We start from the raw sequence: 27,277 nt of genomic DNA on the forward strand, positions 1-27,277 counted from the left end.
CGGCCGGGGCCGGGGGGCTGGGGCCGGGGCGGCGGCGGCGGCGGGGCGGGAGCGGCGCTGCTGAGGCGCTGAGGGGGCCGAGGCGGTTGTGGCGGCGCGGGCCGGGGAGGCTGGTGGGGGCGGGGAGCCGCTGCCCGGCCGTTCATAGCCGAGTCCTGGTGCTTTTACAGCTGCCCCGGCGCCGGGGGGGCCGGGCAAGCCGAGCCCCCGGCCCCCCTCGCGGCTGGGGCCCGGCCGGGGACGCAGAAGTGGCGGGAGGAGCCGCGTCGGCCGGGCGCTGGGGCCGGGAGAGGCCCGTTGCGGCCCAGCGAACAGGTGGCCGCTCCTTTCGCCACTTCCTTGAGCTCAGTGTCTAAATAAAAAGCCCAGGACTGGGATATTTGTGTTTGGATTTCAGCTCAGACGCTGGAGCCACCACTCCTCCTTCATCCCTCCCCCAGACGCATCCCGGCGTCTCCTCCACCAGGCGCCGGTGCCTTGGCGCCCAGAGCTGCTCACAACCTCCACTGCATTTCTCCAACCACCTTCACTTCGCACTGGATTGAAGTCCCTCCTAGATCCGTCTGCTGACACCTTGTTCCCTCTCCCGCTCACCGGTGTCTTGCTCTGTACCTAGGCTGCACCTTTACAGCCAGGTACCAACCGTAACTTTGTCTCCTGGTCTTCAGAATGGGCTACGGGGCTCTCGAAGCAGCCCCGTCCATCCCAGGCTTTCTCAAGAAGGAGTCAAAGCAACACAAGGGATGTCACAAATTACCTACATCGCCATGCATTTATCTGGTAGTTTAAGTGTAGTGCAAAACCATGGCTCTAAATGCAACTGCATGTAGAACAGGACAGTTAACTAGCAATCTAGACCAAAGCATTCATTGAGATTAGGGACTTATTCCAGCTTCTCCTAAAATTTCCCAGTGCAGAGTTAAGGCCTGAGGTTTTTGCTGGGTTGAGTCTGAGTTTGTTCAGCTCCATGAAAGTGAACACGACTGTGAGTGGCAGACCACAGTTCTGTTTTATTCGGTGTTGTCTGCTAAATGGTAGCAACACATGCAGAAATAGGATTTCTATTATGTTACAGCTCACCCTCAGATTGAAGGAGTGTTACAGATTTCCTTCCACAATTTTTTTCAGCTTTACAAAGAAAAATCATTGAACAAGTTCACAGTTAGTCCCAGGATGTCACATTTCAAAATTTTTGGGGGGAAAGTATTCACTTTATATATATACATATATATGTGTGTGTGTGTGTAGATAAAAATACAAAATTTCAATTTATTTATATGTACACATTTCAAATGATTTTGACCCCCAAAAAATTACTTCAAATTCCATATACTAGTCCTTTATGATAAATCATTTTTGCAATACAGTAACAGTTGTTGGGAGTTGGGAGACTCCCAGAGTTGGGAGACTGAAATGAATTAGAGGCTGTTTTATTGTATGGCCTCTCTCATATCCCTGTCAGTGTCTGGGAAGTGATAGCACTAGCGATTGGCATTAGCCTTAAACTAACAAGGCCACATTGCCTCCTGCCGTAGGGATCTCTGAGTTGCCTCCTCTGAAGCTTTACCTCCAATTGCTGTAGGATAGAGGCAGAGCTACACATGGCAGAATATATGGTACTTACAAATTACACTGACATGCTCTAGAGCCTCCAGAGTGTTCAGGAGGTCAGTGGGTCCTTGTGTATCCCCAAAGGTTTTCTTTTTGAATAAGACCTCCAGTAAAATGAATCTCCCCTTAATATGGTGCCTGTTTCTTCAGGCTATTTTATACAGCTAAGGATCTTTTAACAGGCACAGAGTAAAGTGGAGTCACATCAGTTTATTTCAGATATCAAGGCCTATAGTGGATATGGTTGAAATCAGCCAAAGTGGAAAGGACAGGGATGACTAGCTCCCTGATGCTTTCTTTAGACCCTCTTGCGTGTGACAGATGTAATTTTAACTCACTCTAGTATCCTTACTTCTACTGCCAATGAGATGTGGTGTAATAATGTTATCCTTTGCTCATTATTAAGACCAATTTGCAGCCATCATGTCTGACCAAATGCAATTGCAAGAGACTTGTTTCATTCATCCATTTCATCCTTTCCTTGGGCAGAACACATTCCTTATCTTTTGTGTGGCTATAGAAAGACTTTACTAATGGAGAAAGATAATCACCTTTCAGGTTTCCTACAGGGTTCATTACCTCAATACAACTGAGAGGTAGATTCAGCAAAGCACTTAGGTACGTATTTGCTGAATTGGGGCCTGAAGTTAGTGTTCATAGTGTGGCTTTTTAGAACATATTTGCAGGATTGCATTTAAGACACATGTTATTAGAAAATCTGTTCAGAATCACAGAATGGTTGAGGTTGGAAGGGACCTCTGCAAATCATCTAGTGCAGCCCCCTTGCTCAAACAGGGTCACCTAGAGCACAGGATAACATCCAGGAGGGTTTTGAATCAAATCATCTAGTGCAGCCCCCTTGCTCAAACAGGGTCACCTAGAGCACAGGATAACATCCAGGAGGGTTTTGAATATCTCCAGAGAAGGAGACTCCACAACCTCTCTGGGCAACCTGTTCTGGTGCTCTGACACTCTCACAGGAAAGACATTCTTCCTCATATTCAGATGGAACTTCCTGTATTTCGGTTTGTGCCCATTGCTTTTTGTCTTATTGTTTGGCATCATTGAAAAGAGTCTGGACCCACCCTCTTGACACCCTCCTTTAAGATATTTGTATACATTGATAAGATCCCCTGTTAGTCTTCTCTTCTCCAGGCTAAACAGGCCCAGATCTCGCAGCCTTTCCTCATGAGAGAGATGCTCCAGTCCTCTAATCATCTTTGTAGCCCTCTGCTGGACTTTCTCCAGTAGTTTCATGTCTCTCTTGTACTGGGGAGCCCAGAAATGGACACAATACTCCAGATGTGGCCTCACCAGGGCTGAATAGAGTGGCACGATCACTTCCCTTGACCTGCTGGCAACACTCTTCCTAATGCACCCCAGGATAGCATTGGCCTTCTTGGCTACAAGGGCACATTGTTGGCTCATGGTTAACTTGTCTTCCACCAGCGCTCGAGGTCCTTCTCTGCAGAGCAGCTTTGACTCTCTGCAGAGCAGCTGAGTCAGCCCCCACCCTGTACAGGTGCTTGGGGATATATGTTGCTAGGTGCAGGACCCTGCACTTGCTTTTGTTGAACTTCAGGAGGTTCCTTTCTGCCCAACTCGCCAGCCTGTCCATGTCTCTCTGAATAGCAGCACAGCCCTCGGGTGGATCAGCCACTCCTCCCAGCTTGGTATCATCAGCAAACTTGCTGAGGAGGCACTCTGTCCCTTCATCCAGGTCATTGATGAAGAAGTTGAACAGGATGGGACCCAGGACTGACCTACTGGCATAGCTACAGGCTTCCAACTAGACTCTGCACCACAGAACACAACCCTCTGAGCTCGGCCTTTCAGCCAGTTCTCAATCCACCTCTCTGTCCACTCATCTAACCTGCACTTCCTGAGCTTCTCTAGGAGGATGTTATGGGAGACAGTGTCAAAAGCCTTGCTGAAGTCAAGGTACACAACATCCACTGCTCTGCCCACACCTACCCAGCCAGTCATTCCATCCTAGGAGGCTATCAGGTTGGTTAAGCAGGATTTCCCCTGGGTGGATCCATGCTGACTACTCCTGATACTACACCTTCTTTTCTTCCACGTGCTTAGAGATGACATGCAGAAGGAGTTGTTCCATCCCCTTTCCAGGGATGGAGGTGAGTTGCCTGCGTCCTCCTTCTTGCCCTTTTTGAAGACTGAAGTAATACTGACTTTCTTCCAGTCCTCAGGCGTCTCTCTTGTTCTCCACGTCTTTTCCAAGATGACAGAAAGTGGCCTAGCAATAACATCCACCAGCTCCCTCAGTACTCATGGGTGCATCCCATCGGGCCCTATGGATTTGTGGCTGTCAAGTTTGCCTAAATGATCTCTAACCTGATCCTCTTCGACCAAGGAAAAGTCTTCCTTTCTCCAGACTTCCTCTCTTTTCTCCAGGCCCTGGGATCCCTGAGGGTCATCCTTAGCAGTAAAGACTGAAGCAAAGGTGGCCTTCAGTAACTCTGCCTTCTCTGTATCCTTTGTCACCAGGGCACCCACCCCATTCAGCAGCAGGCCCACATTTCCCTAGTCATGTGCAGATTCATTAAAGAAAACATCTGCAAGAGAGTGCAGGAAGGTGAGGTATTTCTTGAGGACTCACAACCTACTTGACCTGTGCTAGCTTCTGGACTGGTTGCAGGGTTTGTACTGCCATCTGCATTATCTAGTCCTGTATATATATTTATACCTCTGAGAGGTAAACATCTGTGTCAGACTGTACCTCATTCAGGGTGCACACTACATCAAAAGAAGCAAAAAGATAGGTGGTCGCACACCTCTGGACCAAAGAAGCAACACTTCCCCCCCCGCCCCCCAAAAGGTTGAGTGCTACAATATATATATATACCAGTAATCTACCTACCATTTTTCTTCAGGCTGCTCCCAAGAATTAACTATACATTAACTAGTATCAAAATGTCAGTCTATAGGATACTTATGTTTTTTTTCACTAAAGTTTTTGCTTCCCAAACATTTGTTGACATTGTAGCAGGAAACAGGTCTTTACTGTTCACCAGCACATTAGCTTGATCATCTATAAGAGATTAGGTGAAGTGATGCTTTAAAGATGAGTTTTGCATACAATAAATAAAATCTAATATCCTCCCCCTGCCCTTAACAGTGGCCTAGTATGTATATTTTGCAGCAGTTAGTACTTCAACTGCTGTTTCTAATAAACATCTGTCAACATACTTGTAAGCAAACTCAGTTGTTAAAGCTGTTGCTTCTTCCACTGTATCTGGGTGATTAATAGAATGGAAAACATTCCTCTATACAAATATCTTTGCAGATATTTTGTCTCTAGAAATCTGGGTGAGTACATAAAATGTTTTAAGAATATGGAGACGATAATTCAAGATGTTGTCTTATTAGGATTTCTATTGCAACAACGCTGTGTTAGCAGCTCAGAGTGCTCTGACGACTGCTGACAGATGCATAACTTGATTTTCTCTCCTCATTCGGCAGTTCTTTCTGTTCTGATTGGAGCCTTTGATTTCCATTTTCACTCTGGGGTCAGGAACATAAGAGACGTCTGTATCGGGTCAGAAAGGTTCTGTGAAGCCTGGTGTCTTCAAGAATGAATATCTCTGCAGGTGTATAAAAACCCAGTAATCATTCCATGACACTTCCCCAGTAAAACTTCTCACGCACTATGATTGTGGCTCAGGGACTTGCTCACCGAGAGGTGGTGTGTGGATTAAACAGCTCACAGTTCTTTTTTCTTCAGTAATCTTGTCCAGCCCCATTTGAATCCATATAAATACTGCTTGCAAACACTTTGTAGCAGTCTACAACATTCCACAACAGTTTTATCTCAGTAATTCACAGTCAGCAAATCACAGTGCCTTAACTTGCTAGTTAGTCTGATCATATGTGTAACCGTGTAATGGTAACCATCAGCTAGTTTTTGCTCAGTAACTTTGCTGCAACTCTGCAGTGCTTCTCTTCTGTCTGTTTATTATATCCTCATGGCTCCAACAGGTTTCTCTTACAAATTTCCTGAAAATTCTGGTACTAGCCAGGCTCAGATGCAAAATACTAGACTAGCTGTACGTTGACAGCTCATAAATTTCTACATCTCTATGCCTTTTATATTTTTGTATGTATTATCCTGTATATGTTACATATTATAGTCCTCAAAGGCATGAAGCAGACTCATATTATCTCACTTTAAAAAAGTCTATGTAGCATAGAAATGTTTTTTTTTCCTTTCCTGCATTGTAGAATTTTCTTTGCCAAAATATATTACAAATAATGAAAGAAAAATACTAAATTCTGCTGCAATGGAATATATATGCTATCTTGCACTGTGCATTGTGTGTTCTATAATGCTATATTGTGCTGTATGTCATGATTAAGTTTGTTATAGGCTTTATATATTACATGTTTTCTGATATCATATTATTTCTGTCATACTTCTTATCTCACTTTATTGCTAATAAACTGTAGGATTTGTCCTTCCCAGATCCTGATCCATAAATATTTTCCATTTAATGAGTGCTACATGCAGCACTTCATATAGTACTGAAAGTTACAACATCATAAATTATGAAATCCTCAGAGTTTAGTGAAAGGGTTCATAAAATTAATTTAACAGCAAATAAAATTTCTGATAATCCTACAATACTGTTTGGAACAGCACCTTAAAAGACTAAAGAGTAGCAACAAAAAATGAAAATAAAAAAATCGTGAGCTTCAACTTTCAAAAATTTACTGCCTGATCTTTAGTGAGATCATTCTTTAGTTGGCTATTGAGCCTTATATAATTCATTTCTGTATTGGTAACTCCAGCTATGCCTAAATCCCATTTAATCTAATTGTAAGCACAATGATAATTCACAGAAACCATTATTCCTGCTACATTCTAAGAATGTCTTGTTTCCTTACTTCTCTAAGAATAGACTTATACTGCACCATCTATCTGACAGTCTCCATATCCATCCTCCTATCCATAGTCTCCAAGCTCTGACCCTTCATTCGTGTATCAGCTTTATAAAAATGTAATCTTCATTTTGATGAGTTAGGAGATAACTATATCTGAACTATATCATATATCATAGGTGCAGTACTTAATAAGACCTTATCTGCGTTCTCCATGTAATTTGGGATGCAGAATTCTATGCTGGAGAAAAGGAGAAAACACCTTTTCTGACAGCTCGATTTTTTTGAATTATTTTTTCTAAAACATAGCCGTTTGAAGGAGCTCATTGATCTGACATATAAGCAGAATGCATAGTGTAACAAAGTAAGGCAGTTCCATACGTATAATAAGTACAGTTTATCACATGACTCTCTCCACAACAGTCTGCAAAAACAGTGCAAAAGACAAACATATATTTTGTTCTAAACAGTTGTATAAATATCAGGGAGGACCAAATATCACATGTTTTTCATAGCTGTGTTTCAGTTACTGCAAATTAAGACTACTGCTAGATTTAGTTGATTCCATAAATCTTACAGCTGACAGTAGGTGACAATACAGTTCTACAATTAAATGTTTTTTGTTTGTTTGTTTGTTTGTTTGTTTGTTTTCTCTCTCCAGCCGTATGTGCTAAACTTCTGTGGTGCTGAGCTCTGGGGCAAGGTAATACATCACACTTGAAAACAAGGTACTTTAAATGACAATAGTACAGTGGAAGGAGAGGTTCTGTTTAGGTCTGTGATTCACTAACTCAATGCATTGCAAAATGGAGCATACCTGATGGAGCAGCACTGATTTAATAGTTTTTCTTCCTCTTTATTGACCAACATTGCTAAGATTTGCCTGGAGTGCGCTTCAACTTCACATTTCTTTGTAACATGGTAAATCAACATCAGTGCTTATTTTGGGGGTTTTCAATGGAGCTAGAAGGCTGGAGCATCTGCCCTATGAGGAATGGCTGCGAGAGCTGGGCCTCTTCAGCCTGGGGAAGAGAAGACTCAGGGGGGATCTGATCAATGTGTACAAGTACCTGAAGGGAGGGTGTCAAGCGGATGGGGACAAACTCTTTTCAGTTGTCCCATGTGGCAGGACAAGAGGCAATGGGCAGAAATTGAAGCACAGGAAGTTCCTCCTGAGCGTGAGGGGGAATTTCCTCACTGTGAGAGTGACGGAGCACTGGAACCGGTTGCCCAGAGAGGTGGTGGAGTCTCCTTCTCTGGAGATCTTCAAGGCCCGCCTGGATGCAACCCTGTCTCACAAACTCTAGGTGACCCTGCTGAGCAGGGATGTTGGACTAGGTGATCTCCGGAGGTCCCTTTCAACCTTACCGATTCTATGATTCTATGATTCACAACAACTGGACATAGGACTCTGTTTTTGGATGCTGAATGTAAAACCTAAATACAGTATCTCCATCTCTCTTAAGACAATGAGACATGTCTCTTCCTTTCATCCACTTACATCTCAGCATCCATACAATCAACAAAGAATATGGAATTCCAAAGCCCTAATTCTTTTAGAAAACACCAGTGCCCACTAAACTCAAATCATTGCATATAGTACATGAAATCAAAAATTTATTCTTTGAATAGGGACAAAAATGACAGGAGAAGGAATTAAAGATATAATTATGATTCCTGAGTTAAGGATATTGGTATAGGTATAAAATTATAGGATTAGGATCTATACTTTGAATGAGAAGGTGTCTTCCCTTGTGGTTACCAATAACCTTGTAACAATATCTATAAGAAAAAAGAAATTTATTCTGATAGTTTAATCAGCTCTGTACCCTTATTCCTGCTAAAATGCCTCTAAGCAGCCAACCTGAAGTGGTTTGTTCTCTAGTTTGCTCTGACTGGTGTATCCTGCAACAGCTCAGTGTCAATAAAACTTGCTCGTGTGACTGAGAATCCTTGCTTAATTCTAGAACCACTCTGTCACATTGTATCAGCTGGAGGATTTACAGCTGAACTTAGAGCAGTGTGAAAGCAGTAAATCAGATGTAAGAGATTGTGCATGTCATACAGAAAGAAAATACCTAAGGGTGGGTAGTGGGTGTAAAACATTTTGCAACTTATGTTTGAAGTGAGACTTTTACTTACATCCTCACATGTAAAGAAGTTGGGCATACTAAGTAAGTACTAAGTATATGTCTCCTTTTTGTACTGTTTTTGTCTATTACTTGGCATGTTAATAGTTTGAGGCTGATGTTCTTGAACCTATCAACCATACATTCTCATCCTTACACCACCCACCAGGTGTCCCTTTTTACAAAGCCATTCTAAAAGTCCATGCGTATTACTAAAATATTTTTTCAATATACTTTCAATACAAAATAATATTCTCAATACAGAAATAACTTCACAGTGTGAATGGTTTCATATCATGGAACCTTCTGGGTCTATAAGACACATTTAATATCCCACTGAGAGCCAAAAATCTAATTTTATCCTAAGATAAAGTCAAATTTCTTCTCCTGTGACTTCCATAAAACAAAGTTCTGTAGGTTTTTATATATAGAAGAAAAAATAATGATCCGTACTGAATCTAGCCTATTTATGGCCTCAAGCCAAGACAAATTTAGGAGGAAATTTTGAGGAAATAAGGTTGAGAAATGAAGATTATACTTTCAGGATAACTTTTTTAAAATGCCTTATGCTCTTTCAAGGTTTGAAATATTACAGTTAGTCTGAGAAGATGGGTTGAAGGGCACCAAGCTGGTACAGTGGTCCAAGGCAGATGATGTATGAATTTATTTCATGGATATCCACATCTCTTCTATAGTATGTTTAATAGATGCTTTTTTTCATTTCCATTAACTTCAACATACAGAGAAAAATCAGTGTCAACAGTGACAAGAAACAACAAATGCACTCAGCTGCTATATATTTACAGACTGAGAAGGGAAGTAAAAAAAGTCTATGAATATAAAATACATTTCTGAATTGAAGGGTTGGTTGTATTTCTTTTTGATCTTGTTAAATAAATATTAACACTAGCTAACATACTGTTTGAGAAGAGGCATGAGGGGAAAAATAAAAGGCAAGAGCAGCACAGAGGAGAAAAAAAGGAGAGCAGAGCAGAGGACTGAGACAAGGTTTGCCCTATCAGACTGCTGAGATGAGATGAGGTAAAAGAGAGGAAAGGAGCAATTTTAACAGAGATTGTTCTGTGCACATACTACTGAAGAGAAAATGAGCACAGGAGGAACACGCAATCGGGTGAGCGACACTGTACAGCTATGTGCACGAGGCTGCAAGTTTGGTATGTGAAGATAATGTGAAATGTGGATTGACAGAAAATTTAAGACATCAGGCAGTATAGGAAGGGATCGTTTAGTACCTTGTCAGTGGCAAGCTAGAACGATGATTTAATCAGTTGCATTTTCAAGACAGTTGGATAATGCATGTGTTTTAGAAATTACAAGAACATATGAAAAGCTGTATTGAGTCAGACCAAATTGTCAATTAGCCCCAAGTGATCACTTCATTTATGAGACATATCTAGAAAAGAACAGGGCAAATATACAGTAAATAATTTGCTTAGCTTTACAGTTTTGGGGGTTTTTTTTGTTTGTTTTTTCTGAATAATGGTGTCTAACAACTTTGAGTGGATTTCTCACTCATAAGAGAATACAATCGCTTTTTGAACCCCTGCAAGAAAGAGTTTCAAACCACACTGCACAAAGAATGATCTCCTTTTTTGTATTTATCATCTACACATTTTGTTTTAAGATCTTAAATACTTTTATTAGAGCAGAGTGCAATCATTCCCTCTTTAACATCTCTACATCATTCATGATTTTATAAGCCTCTTTCATATCCCTCTTTAGGCTTCCATTTTGTAGCCTGAAGAATCCTAGTCTATTTACTTGTTCTTCATATGAAATCCCTTTAAAACATCTATTTTTCCTTGTCTGTGTTCTCTGTACCTTTTAAAATTCCTATTTATCCCTATTAAGGTTTGGATGGGAAGCAACAAGGGCCAATTCAATATTCAAGATTTTGTTGCACCACAATTTATTTGGTGACATAGTTCTTATTGTTTTATTCTCTGTCCTTTTCCTGATAATTGCAACATTCACCTTGTTTTGACTGCCACCGAGCACTGAAATGCCATTTTCGTCAGCCTGTCTGATATAATCCTAAGATCTAGTTCTAACAACTGGATCAAAACCCATCACTGTATGTACATTCAAAATTAGTTTTCCACATGCACCACTTTGTAATGAATTTCATCTGCTCTTTTACCTCCCAATCATCCAATGTCATGAAGTCTTTCTGCCACTATGTGCGGTTGTCTTCCATCTTTACTAATATTACTGGAAAGCTTTGCTTTTTGTTGTTCAGCTTCCTTTCCAAGACAAGCTCTAGTATCAACACTTGTGTGACTGCACTGGTGACTCCATCCACAGTCACACACTGTGCTATACTTTTGTTTGTAACCAAAATAAAAGACTGCCACTTGCAAATCGACCCCTCACAGTGGAGGAGGAACCTAAAGGCTTGCAGCAGTCTCCAGCTTTTAGTGACCAAGCTTAGTTTTTCTGCAAATGTGACATACATTTAAAATAGAATCTAATTGTTTGTTCTACTGTTTAGGGAAAGTTTTGCATCTTCCCAGAATCATTAATATTTTTCTCTCTAAAACAAAAGTTAAAATGTCAGAGATGCTATTCCAAGCAAAATGCCAAGGGCCAGTAAGTCTGGCAAGGAATTATTAGGTCTTGCTCCTTTGGCTGATAAACTGCACTGCATGAACCTTTAGTTCTCCCTCAGCAACAGAGAACGATCAAAACATGAGCCTGGAATGGAGTTCAAGGTACTCTGTAGCTCAGCCTCCCGCACTGAGCAGAATGTAGTTTGCCCAGGTCATTCCTGACAAGTATTTGTCTAAATTGTTCATGAGTTCTTTTCATTGAGCAATTCTTACAATATTCCCACCAATTTTTTCCAATGTGTCATTGCCATTGCAGTTAGAAAGCTTTCGCTTTGATCAACCTCTCTCTTATTTTTTTTTTTCCTGCTGGAGAAACAGATTGTTTCTTTCTCATTACCTAATAGTCAGTAAAAGGAGCCAGATACTGCCTCCTTTAGCGCAGATTTTGCACCCTGAAAGACTTACCTACGCCACAAAGTTGTGAATGCACACAAAAATGTGTTTATGCACATTGAGGTATCTGCTCTTTCTTCACATTGCTAGCTTTGGCTCTGTCATAGTCTACTTGTAACTGGGAACATACTGTCATTGGGATGACTGGAGCACTTGGCCTGAGCATCTTCAGACACAGCTTAGCTCAAGCTGTATGGCATAAAACTCTACGCTGACTCTATGCTGAACAGCCTCAAGATACCACCTATGTAAGCTCTGGAGCTCAGGCTGAGGAACTCTCTTATGAAGTGCTTATGTGCAAACCGTGGTAAACAATACAGATGGGAGGTGAGCTTGGTTTGAGGGCAAACACCTAGGCTTGCTTAACTGACAGCATAGGTATGTGCATCATGTCACTTATAAGCCTTTGCTTTCCAAACATAGCATTTCTTTACAGATTATTTCCTGCTCATTTAGACTGTCTCCGATTTATCTGTGTTTCTTAAAATGTGATGCCCAAAACAGCATTCAGGTTTCCAAATGAGGCTTCACAGGCTCTGAGTATAATGGAGCAGTTGATCTTCCTGCCCACTAATAAATCTTATAATAAGATTTTCCCATTTTTGCAGTAGAATTTTGTTACTTGTTGCAAGAAATCTACATTTGGGAGTTGACTGAGGTGAATCAGACCTCAGGAAGGCCATGTAAAAGGAAGGCAGTTAGATATGTTGAGGAGGTAGTACCATACACAGCCTTTTAGATTATTACAGGGAAATAAAGCAGAGGAAGAAAAGCCAAACAAATCCTGGAGGGGAGTAAATTGTCAAAGTGGAAGACAAGAAGACAGCAGTGGTTTTCTGGATTAGCCATTAGACCCAGAGATGGGCTTGTGAGGGAAGCCATTCTATAACCCTAAGAATCAAAGCTGTAGAAATAATAAGGAAAGAAAAACTTAGCATCAGCATGAGGTAAAAAGCTTTCCTAAAAATATCTCTATTGAAAATTACCTTTTATCCTCTCTAAATTTCCCTTTTTTCTGTGAAAATTTAAATTTTCAGAACTTTTGATAGAAGCTTCACAAAACTTGTGAAGCAATTTTATCTTTCTTTTTTTTTCAAGAGCACCCGCCAATCACATTTTTGTTCCGTTCCCCTTGATTTCCTGATGCGCAGAAAAATGTCTGACCCTCAGGTGTGGGTTTCCCAGCAGACGGCGTCTCCTGAGTATTTGGAGTTATAACATGCATGAAAGAAAGCACCGTTCTCAGAGTCTAGCTTGGCCCTGGCTTTGGCAGTGGCAAATGTGGTATGTAGCAGACATAACAATCAGTCAGGATCAGTGAGTGCAGCTAAGAAGTGGGAAGGCAGAGATGACCTTTACCACCTCTTTGCCCTCTCAGACGCCAAAGCAGTTAAGAAATTGCTTTTGTTTCATCAGATATGACATTAATCTCTGTCGGGTTGTTTCAGTTCAATATGTTCCTCGTACTGGGATCAGGGTTATGTGGGTCTGTTGAAAAGCCTCCTCACAACAGATTCTTGATGGTCTTTTGGGAGCTTTCTTGTTAGTGGTGAAAAGAAATATTTCAATGGAGCTCCAAAACAGGCGCGGTGATTATAGTTAAGTGTTCTACACAGTGTTTCAAAAATATCTCCTGATAGGATCTAACTATCTAACTAATCCTAGTCTCAAAGGGAACCTGAGAAAACATTTCCCTTGCTTCTGCCAGTGTTTAGTGCTCCTCTCCGGACCTTTAAGTCTTAGTTAGGTGTTACAGCCTGTGCTGACCGTAGGACACTTCGCTCCTCTCACAAACTAAGCAAAACATCAGCAGTGAGCACAGCAGCACTCATATCCACTCTGACAGTCTTAAAAGAAGTCTGCAGTATTACTCAAAGGAATGAACATTTCACGTGGTGTATCAGCAAGCCTCATTTCATGAGTGTCACATGTGAGTATGTACAGAATTCACCTCATTGTTTAAAAATACAAATACTGTCAGAAACTGAGACCAAATAGCCTTAAAGGTTTTGAACCTTCCTAGTGTTCTCTGTCCCTTCATTTTCCTGCTTGTTTTGTCAGCAGCAGTAAAATCCTTCACGTATGAATGATTAATGTACATGCAGCTCAGGAAAAAAGAGTTTCTGCTTAGCTACACTAATGATTATGAATTTAAGTCAGGTATAAGATTACATGTGAATTATGTGACCATGTTCTGAGGTAAGCAAACAGCTCCATAAAGGTCTACCTTTCAGTAGAAATTTGGGCATTAAGATGATGCAGGCTGGCACCTAATGGTTTACCCAAACAGGGAAACTTGTCCACATAGATAAGATGAGAAAAACAATGCTAGGCCAGAAGAAGTAAGAAAAATCAGCTCTGCAAGTGATTTATTATCTCCTAACTACACAGAAAGTCATGGTTCCTCTAGAATAGCATCTCTGGGCTATCCCAAAGCAGGGTAGTCCAACCTCAGCTGCCTTCACAGGTGACATGTTTTCAAGTGACAGGTGACAGTTTTGGAGTCTCCCTGGTGAGACTCAGCCATGATAGTACCACTACAATGTGAGTGATACTCTAAGACAGCCATTCAGGCTCAAGAGATAGTGTTAACCTACTCAAATGGCATTTGTGCCTCAGACAACTCTTCCCAGTCTTCTACAGGAGGAAGACCTTGGAGTAGATAGAAGTGCCTGCTGGACTAGATTTGCCATGCAGGTCAACAAATGAACTGTGGTAACTTAAACCATCCCAGTAGATGCTTGTCTAACCCAACTTGCAAAGCCTTCAACAATGAGGATTACTTTCCTGATACTTAAATTTTATTAAAGTTAGAAAGATTTTTCTAAATTTCTTTTGCTACAAACTAACATAATTACTGTCTGTGGAGAAGGAACAGGAAACAATGACCATTATTTCCTTAAAACAGAAATAACAGAAGTTATTTTATTAAAAAGTTGAGCAATTCTATTGGATTCTCCCTCAGCATTCTCTTCTTTGGCCTAAACAAACCAAATTCATATTCTCAAAAGCTTTTACCATCTTTTTTGATTTTGTTCATACCTCTCTCTGTTGTCTCTATATTGAAGTGTGGTGTTGATAGCCACAGATACTCTTCCATTGATAAATAAATATGAATTAAGAGAAATAATTTCATTTCAGCTTTTTACATCATGATATTAACTGCACATTTTCTAAAAAGCGCTCTCTTCTATCACCCAAGTTGTTATTGATAATAGCTGAGTAATTCTTGATCCAGTACAGATTCTGGTAGGATCCTACTCAACATCTCCACTCAATCTGATTGGCTCCATGGGAATGGATATCAGTCTGTTGTTCACACAGTATCTTTTGCTCATTGTGTGAGTTTGAAAATGTAATGGCAGATCTTATTAGAAGGTGACTGAAGTCATGAAGTACAATTGTGTCACTTCCTCTACATCTGCTAACCCATTACTTATGAAGCAAGGTGATTTAATATGACGTGACATATATCATGGTCCAAAGAATTTATCAGTCTGTGAGAACTTCAACAAGCTTCATGAGCGAGGTATTTAAAAGTAGAGATAAACTGTCAGGCTTAAAAGCTTTAGCCAATCTTTCTCTCACAGGATTTAAATACTCTCTCAGAGACACAACATCACACAGTGGTTCTCTATGAGGTTACTTGTACCTTCTTTATGTATGAATAACAGAAACCGTTAGACAGAAAACACTGCTGTGAATGTGCTATTAGTCTCTTCATTCTTGCAATCCAAGTGGGACATGAAAGAGGACCTTTGAAATACAGTACTTTTACAGGTTAGGTCACATTCGAAATATAAACTCCAGTACAGTTATGTGAAATACAGACATGTTCAATCCCTTCACCTCTTCACCTGGAAAGGGCATTACATTAACAAAGAAGAAAGACCTATGTTGACTTGACAATAACCACAAGGCAGGGCAAGTGCTTTTATTTGCTGATCCTGAGGTGCTTATTCAATACTTTTAAACACAAGGTTTTTACAACACTCAGTGTTGCATTCTGTTTCAGGCCCCACATTACAAGAATGAAAAAGTCAGTCTGGACAGTGTCCAGAGAGCTGGGTCAATGTTCAGAAGTCAAGAAAGCATGATCTAAGAAAGTAGATCATGTCTAAAAGGACTGGCTTGTTTAGCCTAGCAAGAAGGAAACTGAGGGTAGACATGGCCTATATCTTGAAATATACAGAAAGTTTTTGCAAGGAGAAAGGCAGTAGATTTTTCAGCATATCTATTTGGGTTAGAACAAGATGTAATGGACTTCTAGGGAGGTTAAGATAATTTGTCAGGGAAAAATATCTCTATTCACAAGGCTATTGAAGTACCAGAATAGATGTGGAATTTGACAAAACAGTATCAGGACAGATTTGTATGGAATAGGGGCATGGACTAGAAGAGAGTTCCTGGAAGTCCTTTAAGTCCCTATTTTCTGTGATTCACTGTGCTGCAGAATTTACCTCAGAGTTGTGGCTCACTGGTCATAACTTCATCCCACCACTGGGTGTAGTGGTAAAATCCAGTTGTCTGTCAACTTAGCTATTGCAGAGATTATCTGCAATATGTGCAGAATGATGCATCTGTTGTGGGTTAACTTTCCTGCATGTAGTTTATGACATTTAGTCTTGGGGCCCATACCTTTTCCTTGTTTAACAGTTGAGATTAATTGGGTTTTACCACTGGACCCTACTTTTGCACATGATGAGACCGAAAGCTGAAAGATTTCGTGGCAAGATTCTGAATGGCAAGATTCTGACTGAAACAACGAGTGTCCAACAGTTTCACAGTTTTATTTGGCTTGCCGCTGGGCATGCTCACTTTAACTCACAGATCTGAAGACTAGGGAACCACTAGATCATCTCATCTGGCCTCTTCCACTTCATCTTTTACTCTCTGACTGAGTCAAAACAGACCTGTTTGTTAAAATACATTCAACCTCTTTCCTTCACCTCTAGGGAAGAGGAATGACACTTATTTTAGCATGACCCAAATAAAATCCATCCTGGTTGAAGGTCTTAAGCACTTTGTAATAACAATATATAAAAAGAAGTGTGTTGAACAGGAATGGAGTTTAGAGTTTTTTTCTTTAGAGGATAGTGACTCTCTTTTTTCACGTCATCAATTTACTTTGTATTGTCTTGCTTATCTTCCTTGGATTGCACAGGGTTGTTTCTATTTTTAGAAAGAGCATTAATGTTTTTAATGTTAACATTAATGAATCCAAAGAGGGACAAGAGCTGTGTTGTTAATCAAGGGCAGAAGAAAAGAAATCTCTACTCTTTCCTGTAACTGTACTACTATGCTTTACATTGGTGGATTTTATTCATGACAGAAGTCAGCCATCTGCTGGAAAGCTGCTGCAATAATCACTTTTAGGAGAGCAGGCCACAGCTGCTAGCTGATGTTTGAAAAATCCACCCTTTTCCTCAAACTTTATAAAAAATAAGAAGCTTAGAAAAAAAGATGGGGAAACTATGCAGAACTCCCTTAAAAATAGACCATTAGACAGATGTTAAATGATGATGGAAGATGAAAAATTCTGTGATGAATGGAGGATACAGCATGAAAAGTTAAGAACAGATTCATCATCAATCTGCAAGAAGGTCATATGGTCTGTTGGAGAACAGGGAGACAGGAGACCTGAATGTTACTACCAGTTCCACCAGTGACAGCTCTATGACCCTGAATGAATCACAGATCACTGCCTCTGCATTTTTCTCCAGTCCATGATTCATCTATCTGAGTGAAAAGAGAAAATTGGTAGAATGGGCATGCTCTCTTCTTACATATGTATACTGTATCAAGCACAATAATGCTGATGTTAGACTACTACTTTTTACTGGCATAAGAAAGTCAACTGCAGGTATTTTGACTAAAGCTAAGCAAATTGAACGAAAGACTCAGTAAGGATCAGAAGAACAAAGGTAGTTGGAGGAACCCTAGTAAACTAATTGTTGAAAACCTAATCAGTGAAAATCAGAGCAATGAATTAGCTGGTCCTCAGAGTAAAGAAGAGCAAATAGACAATTGCTGTGGGTGTCCAACTCATCAGGAGGAGCCAATCAAAGGAGCTTTTTTTGCAGAAAGCTGTTTAGAGTAGAGGAGTTGCTGCCTATAGGGTAATAGAACTTAGTGGAATTCCAAGTCTGATCCTTTAGTAGAAAAGGTAAGAAGAAAAATTATTAAAGGCACCTAAGTGACTTAGCAGAATGTGTTTGGTTTTCAAAGGTGACTAAAGGACGAAGAGGAGGCAGGTGGAATGAACAAACTATCATATTCAGCTAAAAAACTAGGACTGTATTTCTATTCTTTTAACAGCTTTCCAGGTTACCATTTTTTAATCAGTTCACAGTTCTTTGGACTGATATTAAGTAATGATGTAGGAAGCCTTGTCTCAGAAGCAAAAGGCTGAATATACTGTTTCAAGGTGAAGCTGATTAACATCTTTACATGGGTAGAGAGGTACTAATGGGGCTGAAATAATAATGGCTTGTTTAATACTCACTGGCAGGGACCTGATGCAGCACTGCTTAGATATTACAGCTTGATGATGAGACAAACTGGCAGAATTACGATGTTAATTACCACTGGAAGTGCACTCAGAACTCAAACTGTGTTTTATAACTAACACCGAAGTTTACTTACAGCCTACACTACCCTGGTTTGCTTGCATGTTCATTACCTTCTATGACAACTCTTTAAAATTAGAAAGTGCTTAACTGAGAAAAACTGGTGATGGAAAATATTACTTCAGGTAAAAAAATGAAACAGGATGCTCACTGTCAACAAGAAAAAAAATCTTTCATGCCTGTGTTGCTAATGCAACAGCCTTGTGTTTTTAGAACTGAGAGATTATTAAAAGTGACTTTGTGTCCCACTGCTTGTAGATATTGAGATTGCTCTGATGGTTGGTTGGTTACACCAGGTCTCAGATGAGCAAACTCCATTTCTTACTTTGCCACAGACCCATTACTCAGTTTCCCGCCTAAAGAAAAGTAGTAGTACTTCTGTCTGTGTGCAAATTGTGATCTCCTTAGGGTAGGACTGTATCTAGCTGAGACAGTAAGCCCATAACATGCTCATCTATTTGCCATCCACGTGACTGTCTCAGAATGTGTACGGCAGCCTGTCAAGGCATCTCTAGCAGCACAGTACAGTGTGAGGAGTACTTGTGAAAGAAATACACTGACGTGCTCCAAAGCTTGACCTTAGCTACGTACCATCGGCAGGTTTTCTCTCTGGAGGAAATTTGGTCTCGAGTGTAGCCTCAAGGTGGCCCTTAGAGAACCTTGTAGACATAGCTATTTTTTCTGGTGCTCCCTTATTCTGCTTGCTGTATGCATGTGTTTCCTAGCAGGCAAAGCTGGTGGTGATCCTAGCACAACGGGAGTAGGCCCCAGCTTTTAGGATGTGCAACTTAGAATGAAAACACCTTTCTTAATTACCTTATCCTGTTGTCAAGGACCTGAAACAGCTTCTTACTCTCAATGTGCTATGGAATAGTTAACTTGAACAAGAAAAAAAAATGGAAATATAAGGGGAAAAAGCTCCCACCAAAAGTTTGACTCAACCTCAACTATGCCACACTTCATTCTCTGCTCGTGTGTGACCGATAGTTGAGTAACTGCTTTTCAACATCTTTCCCCCCCACATTCTCATGATGAGCTTGCACCTACATCTTAAAGTGTACACTCTGGATAAAATAGGTAGTAGCCAAACAAGTTGACTGAGCGATCTGAAGACAGAATTGTGGAGAGGATATAACTAACAATACCTGAGTGAATTTCCTCTGGGACATCTGGCATTTTGCTGGACATTTTTAGTGCTTCCAGTCTGAGTGCTTCCAGCTGAGATGCCTCTCACTGTGCATTTTACTTGCCTCTAGTACAGAGTGTAGGATTACTTGATAGACCCTACAGACCCTGTTTTATGCCTTGTTCTTGTTTTTGGGGCCCACAATCTTGACCTTTAGCAGATCGCGATAGGCTCCGTCCTAGGGATAGCATTGAGAAAATGAAGTTGGGTGTCCTGCAGCCATGCCTCTAGAATTAGTAGTTGAACCGAAGACTGAATTTTCTACAGTATATGAGTAAATCCCTATTCAGGGGTCTGTCAGGATTTGGATAGGTATCTCTGGATGATGCCTAAGAAAACACTTCCTCAGAAATTCAGTAAAGTCCTGCTGATAGATTCCCATTGGCTATAAAAAAAAAGAAAAAAAAAAAGAAATCTTGGTCATACCAAGACCTCATATTCTCTATGCTCATCTCAATTTTATTGGACCTTTTGAGTCTTCCCTGCTCTGAAAACCTAGCTGACATTTTCACAAGGCGCTTGTATGCTACTTTCTGTTCCTTACTGGGACAGAAACACTTGAAAGCTTTTCAGAGCTTCTGTTCTTATTTCCAGCAGGAACTGGCAAATGCAGCACAAAATAAGTGTAAGAAAGAAAAATGCATGGAGTGTACGTTTTGAACCCCTAAGAGACCACCATTTGTGTTTACTTCTGGGTTTAGCTGGCTGTTCCATATATTCTTTATTTTAACTGAACCAATTTCCCTTCTGTAGCCGCAATAAATTTCCAGAGACAGAAAAACTCTTACCACCCTGCCCAGGGTAAAAACCCGTGTACTCAAAGAATAAAGTTAAAAGTGCACTCTGCTAACGATTTTCCAGTACTGTTCCTTTTATTGACATTTCTGCTGTAATTGCCAGAAAGCATGTCACCCCCAGGGCCTCAGTGAATATTCAGAGAAAATGATTATGTGTAAAATCATGTCTTTCACAAACTGAAAATTAAGGCAACCTGTTGATACAAATGGCCTGAGAGCATTAGCACATTGATCCCAAAGGTAAGCTCTGTGCCAGCTCATAACTGAAGTTGCAAGGCCGTTTTCCAAGTGTTTAATGCAACCAGGCTGCATGAGCAGGAGAAATCAGAGGGGGCATTTACACTTTCCTAGCCTCACTCTGACAACTAGAAATCCTAGTCTGAAATAATAGCGTTTTCCCTACTGCTGATAATTTCTGAACTCCTCTGCAAAGGGCCCTACTTCCATTTAAGCTCCTAGTCGTGCAATACCAGAGTGATCACATCCTCTGGTGTGGGAAGCAACTTCTATTCCCCTCAGGGGCAGCACGGACAGTGTCTAGTGTACAGTCTTTGACTCATTATTAGTGGGCACAGTTTAGGCCTCTTCAGACTTGCACCAGCTCCTAGATGAAGACTTTGACCAGGCTTTTTAAAACTTTCAGCCTTCATGATCTGAAAAGTCATGGCACATGAAGAGACATGCTTACAGCAAGCAGGAACTGCAGTCACAGTAACGATTTACGAGAGACTTTTTTGGTTCCAGGCTTTTGGCTCTTATCTTTCTCTTTCTCTGGTTTGTTGATGGCTACATTGTTGTTTCATATAATCACTGTGTTTTTTCTACACAAAATCCATATGGCAATCATTGCCATCTTAAGGGTAAATGCAAAGGGAGACTAATAATAAGATAAAGATGAAAAAAATCTGTGTTGCTTGATCTAGATCCTCACTTTAAAAGCCTTCCTGAATCTCTTCTCCCTGTCTTCCGCCCATGATGCAGAGTTTTCCTGCTGTAGGCTGCAGGGAGGAAGATCTTCAAGCAAACACTGAGCCAGCGTCTCCAAAGGCATTCTCCAGGAATTGGGGGGGGGGGGGGGTTGTACATTGGCAGGTTCAGCCAAGACATTGGGGTGTTTCGCAGTGTTCCCATCTGTCACAGGTAGTGCTTGGGATTCAGATCTCTCTGACTTGTCCTCTTCCCACTTCCAATATCTGAGTGTAGAGGGCTATGTGTTGGTCAAAGCTTTTGCCCTCTTTTCCCATCTCAGAGAGTGCTGCTTTGCTGTGTTGTGTGAGGAATATAAAAATTTTTTGGAAGTGGAAGGTAATCATCATGGGATATGCGCTATTACTAAATTAGATAATTGTGCCAGCAATCTGTAAGTTTCATTCATCACACTAATTTACAAAGGAGCTCACTATTACCTTCTGCTTACTCTGTCTGTTGTATCCACAACACTTTCTTTATTTCACATTAAGGCTTAAAAACTTTTGAGGTGCAGACTGTTTTCAACTACTATTTTTCCTCAGTGTGAGGGAAAGAGATGGAGCTAGCTCTTGTGATGTAAGAAATAAATGACCTCCTGAGTTCCTAAGTTACAAAAAAAAAAATGTTAGCACCAAAGGCATAGAAGTGTCACAGGAAATCAAAAAGGTTTTATCTTTGAGCAATCTATTAAATACATATACATATATGAATGCTTAAAGCACCATTTATTCATTTTTGACATTTCATTACATAAGAGTGGACCGTCTCCATTATTTATTTGCTAGAATTTTTTGATTGAGATCTAAGAATGTTTTTAGGGTTTGACTGAAGCCCTATTCATTGCATCATCCATTCCCAGTTCAAACATGTTATTGAAACAGATTTTCTCTGATGTTACTCTGAGGGGGATAATGACAAAGCAACTAAATTGACTTCAGGGAGTGATGATGTATGTAGAACATGTAAATGGAAGCAGCACTTGGCCCGCCTCCATGATGCCCATCTTGATGTGGTCAGTGTCCTTTTTGCCAAAGTCCTTATTTTGCGCTAATCTTGCTGTAAGAAATAAGCATGATTGTTCATTGAAAGAGGTTGTTTTAAAGTTACATTTGCCCTCTCAATTCTTTTTTCATGTGTGCACAGGACTGCATTTTCATTACTCTCTTTTTATGCTAGCAAGTATTAGGAAACATTGAGTCACAGATCTTTTACTAGCAAAAGGCTAAATTTGGGAAGCATCTTCCTGGAATGATCTGGAAAAGTATGAGAGTTCCCCTGAGCCTCCTGCAGTGATGTGCTTTTCTACAATGGAAAATGTGTGGCTATCATTACATTTCAAACTGAATAGATTAAAAAACCTTAGATAAGTAGAAAAGGGATTCACTGATTTGAAAGGCAGGGTGGGCCATGATATCTCCTAGACTGCTCTTCCTGCTAACACTAGTGAGGCATTTCTAAACCAGAGCCACAATTATTCTTCAGTCTACAGAATTTTAAAGATGGAGTCCAGATTTTTCAAAATTTAATATCATGGAAAGTGTTCCCACTGTGTTCCTTGGCACACTGATACATTAATTTATGCCCTCAGCGTATGATTTAAAGACACTTTAACATGACAGAAGTACAGTCTATTACCTTGATGGATAATCCTATTCTCCACCATCCCCTAGTTCCTTACCTCCTTCATGCTGACACAAGCACTGCTAAAGCCATTCAGTCAATCAAGACTGGGGATGGATCCCACCTCAAAACTCATTTGGGGGAGCAAGTTGCTATATCAAAGTCACTGTTCCAGATCATTATACAGCTCTCTGAGAAGCAGTGCCAGCACAAGGAGGTGATGGGAGGGCCTAACCAGCCCAAAGAGGACAGCATGCTTTTTTATCAGTGAATAGTACTATGAAACTGTGGCCTCAGCTAAAATGCTGCACTTGTTCCAGAACAGATGAGTTTACATTTAGTTGCATTAAAGGAGCCAAGTAAAGGAGCAGAGCAATAGCAAGTCATTCTGGTACATGCAATGACCTTCCTACAGCTTCAGTCAGCTGCAGGTTGTCCATCCAGTTGGCTTTCCACGGCATTTCCAGGGCAGGAGTCTTAGCCAGGTAGGTTCAAGTAACCTTTCTACATGACTTTGCTATGGCTTAATAAAGGGAAACAGCTTCTCAGATGAGCCAGGCCAACCTCAAGAACTCACCTGTCCCTCACCTGTTCTGCTTCTACTACTGTCAACAGCAGATTTTAGTAGCAATAATTTTCTTTAGTTATTACTTTAGTTATATAGAATATTGTTTGGCTGGGAACTTGTGAGATGCCACCAAAACACCACACCTTGGGCTAGCAGTTTCATATTCAAAATTATTCTGGTAAGAGGAGACTGAGAGGAGATCTTATCAATGTACTCAAATACCTTAAGAGGGAGTGTAAAATGGGATGGGGCTAAATTCTTTTCAGTTGTCCCATGGACAGGACAAGAGGCAATGGACACAAACTGAAACACAAGAAGTTCCATCTGAATATGAGGAAGAACTTCTTTACTGTGAGAGTGACAGAGCACTGGTACAGGTTGCCCAGAGAGGTTGTGGAATCTCCGTCTCTGGAGATATTCAAAACCCACCTGCCTGGATGCAACCCTGTCTAACATGCTCTAGGTGACCCTGCTTGAGCAGGGGGATTGGACTAGATGATCTCCAGAGGTCCCTTCAAATCTCAACCATTCTGTGATTCTATGATTCTGTGATTCTGTGATGTGCAGTGAATCAGAGATGTAGCTGAATTCATGTGAGCTGACAGATTATTTTTCCTCACTGGCCAGACATCACAAGGAGGACATACTCCTTGGTTTCTTTTATCCTTGGGTTAGCATATAATCTTAATTCATTGCATTGTGTTGGACAATTACAACTACCTTATTTGTATTTATGTTATCTTGCCTGCATAGCTTCAGGCCCTCACTCTCCAGTTACTCTTACTAAGAAAATTGACAAACAGAGCTAGTAGCAAGTCATAGGGTGACTGATTTGTGTAAGTAAGTGGTGCTACTGCTGCTGTGATAAGCCTGGGCACATTTTCAATCCTGGTTTCTGCAACTGGTTTTTGTTTCTGTGTGGGAGTATCTGGGAACAGCACCAGAAAGCGTGTCCTGCATGACAACTTTTAACTTCTTCAGAAAGCTTACAAAACAGTAGCTTATCAGTTACTGCCAACTAGTTTTTTGCCCAAGTACAATAAAAATCAAAAAATGAAAAATAATTTCTCTTTCTTCCAGCACGCCCCCTCTACCTCAGAGTGCTTCCTCATGCCTTTTGTGCTGTGCATACTCTGCTTCTGCCTCCCCATCTTAGTTTTCATTCACTCTTGTACTCTGTAATTCTTATTCCATTAGGGAAGATTTCTGTGATTTCCATGACCTCTTATCTCAGTGTTTCATTTTACACAACACAACTGTTTGGAGTATGGGCCACTTCCAGTGTGCTGAGCAACCTTTTCTCTTTGCCTTAAAACATCTTCTATGGAACACTTTGCCTCCAGGTCTGTCTCTGATTATTTAATTCCTATAGTCTGAATTCAACTGTAGGTTGCCATTGGAGGCCTCTTGAAAGGGCCAGGTGTTACAGAAAAAACAAATTTGTTCCATCTTGTTTGGAAATGAATCTCAGAGTAAAGATTTGAAAGCTCTATGCAAAGTCAAACATAAGAGTTTATGGCATATTTGGAATTACCTGGAACTAGGCAATCGATAATGCAAAACCAAAATTGAACAATAACAGTTCCAAAACAAAAACAAATTTAAAAAGGTGGCAGAGAAAGCACATAAACACAAGCAAAGCAAAGCAAGGGAGGAGCAAGGAAGTGAGACCAAAAAAATGTTTGAGGCAAAAATGTCTATTCTAGCATTGTCTTCTCTTCAAAGAGAGATAGTGAGAAATGAATTCTTGATGAAAGTCTGCGTGCTGGCTTTTCTACTACAAAGGGAAGAATCAGTGAGCATTTCAGCAAAAAAAAAAAAAAAAAAAAAAAAAAAAAGTTTTACAGTTTCTGATATTGTTGGAATGCTGAAAATGACCCAAATGGTTCACAAGATTCATATGCTGTGCCTTTGGCTGCCTTCATTGCATGTATAGAAAAAAGAATAAAGTGTAAAAATAGGCTCATTTCTTTTCTGTAACAAATGTTCTTCATTCTTCTCTCCTCCCACCAGGCTCAGAATGTGTAAAGGCTCAGTTCTGCTGTTTCTAGCCATCTCATCTAAGTGCCACTTTTCGAAGGACATCCATGTATTTTTGCCAACTCTCATGATTTTATGGCAAGTCTCACCATTTCTTTTTTCAAAGTTCCAGCTTCTAGGATCATGTGCAGAAAATATCATCTTTGCTAAAAATCAATCAACCAACAAAACAAGCAAAATCCCAGAATATATGAACATCTCTTTTTTTCCCTGAAAAGTCATTACAAAGCAATTTCATAACGTTAGTTTTACTAATAATATTTGCACTGTATTATCATCTCTGACAGTTGTCATACTAGCTGCTTAAAAAAACACAGAATAGATTTTCCTCACTTAAAATATTCTGGGACTAGGCATGCTTGGGATTTTTCATATTGTATGTTATATATTTTCATATTGTACATTAAATAATATTAAGTCTTCAAGAGAGGAAGATGGTCTTAAAAAATAACCAGAAGTGAACAGGTAGAAATTGCGGGACATCTTAGGTGTTGAGTTATTGCAAGCGAAGGCCTGCAAGTCAGCAGAGCTAAACAATGATTGCAGTGCTGTTTGAAACTAGATGATGAAAGTATAAGGATTCATCACCTGTTTAACAAGAAAGCAGAAAAGAACAAACAAAATTATGTCCAAAGAACCAGGGAGAAGTAGTCTTCCCATAAGATGCAGCCTTTTGAAGGGTTCAGGGAATATGTTGGCACCAGCTGTAAGGAAATGGAGAAGAATCACCACAAATTGGAAAGTTACTTTTATTGCATACTTCTGCACTACAGAATAATTGCGTGGTTAGTAGCTCTCCAAGTGGACAAATGAAAGATTTGTAGAACAAAAGGAAATAGAATTAGAAGGGACATTAGAGATCATCTAGCTCTTTTCCATATTCCAGTGAAAGATTAGCTCTTCCGAATTAACAGAATCACAGAATCGTTGAGGTTGGAAGGAACCTTTTGAGATCATCTAGTCCAAACCCCCTGCTCAAGCAGGGTCACCTACAGCATGTTAGACAGGGTTGCATCCAGGCAGGTGGGTTTTGAGTGGCTCCAGAGACGGAGATTCCACAGCCTCTCTGGGCAACCTGTTCCAGTGTTCTGTCACTCTCACAGGAAAGACATTCTTCCTCATATTCAGATGGATTTTTTTTTTTTGAGCCTGTTGCTTCTTGTCCTGTCACTTAGCACCACTGAGAAGAGTCTGGCCCCATCCTCTTGACACAGTCCTTAAGATATTTGTATATATTGATAGATCCCATCTCAAACTTCTCAAGGCTAAACAGACCCAGCTCTTGCAGCCTTTCCTCATGAGAGAGATGCTCCAGTCCTCTGATCATCTTTGTAGCCCTATGCTGGACTCCAGTAGCTCCATGTCTCTCTTGTACTGGGGAGCCCAGAAATGGACACAATACTCCAGATGTGGCCTCACCAGGGCTGAATAGAGTGGCAGGATCAATTCCCTTGACCTGCTGGCAACACTCTTCCTAATGCACTCCAGGATATCATTGGCCTTCTTGGCCACAAGGACACATTGTTGGCTCATGGATAACTTGTCTTCCACCAGCACTCCCAGGTCCTTCTCTGCAGAGCTGCTCTCCAGAAGGTCAGCCCCCATCTTGTTCTGGTGCATGGGGTTGTTTCTCCCTAAGTGCAGGACTCTGCACTTCCCTTTGTTAAACTTCAGGAGGTTCCTTTCTGGGCAAATCTCTAGCCTGTCCAGGTCTCTCTGAATGGCAGCACAGCCCTCGGGTGGGTCAGCCACTCCTCCCAGCTTGGTATCATTAGCAAACTTGCTGAGGAGGCACTCTGTCCCCTCATC

Source organism: Rhea pennata, chromosome 2 (assembly GCF_028389875.1).
Source record: "Rhea pennata isolate bPtePen1 chromosome 2, bPtePen1.pri, whole genome shotgun sequence".
Classification (NCBI taxonomy): domain Eukaryota; kingdom Metazoa; phylum Chordata; class Aves; order Rheiformes; family Rheidae; genus Rhea; species Rhea pennata.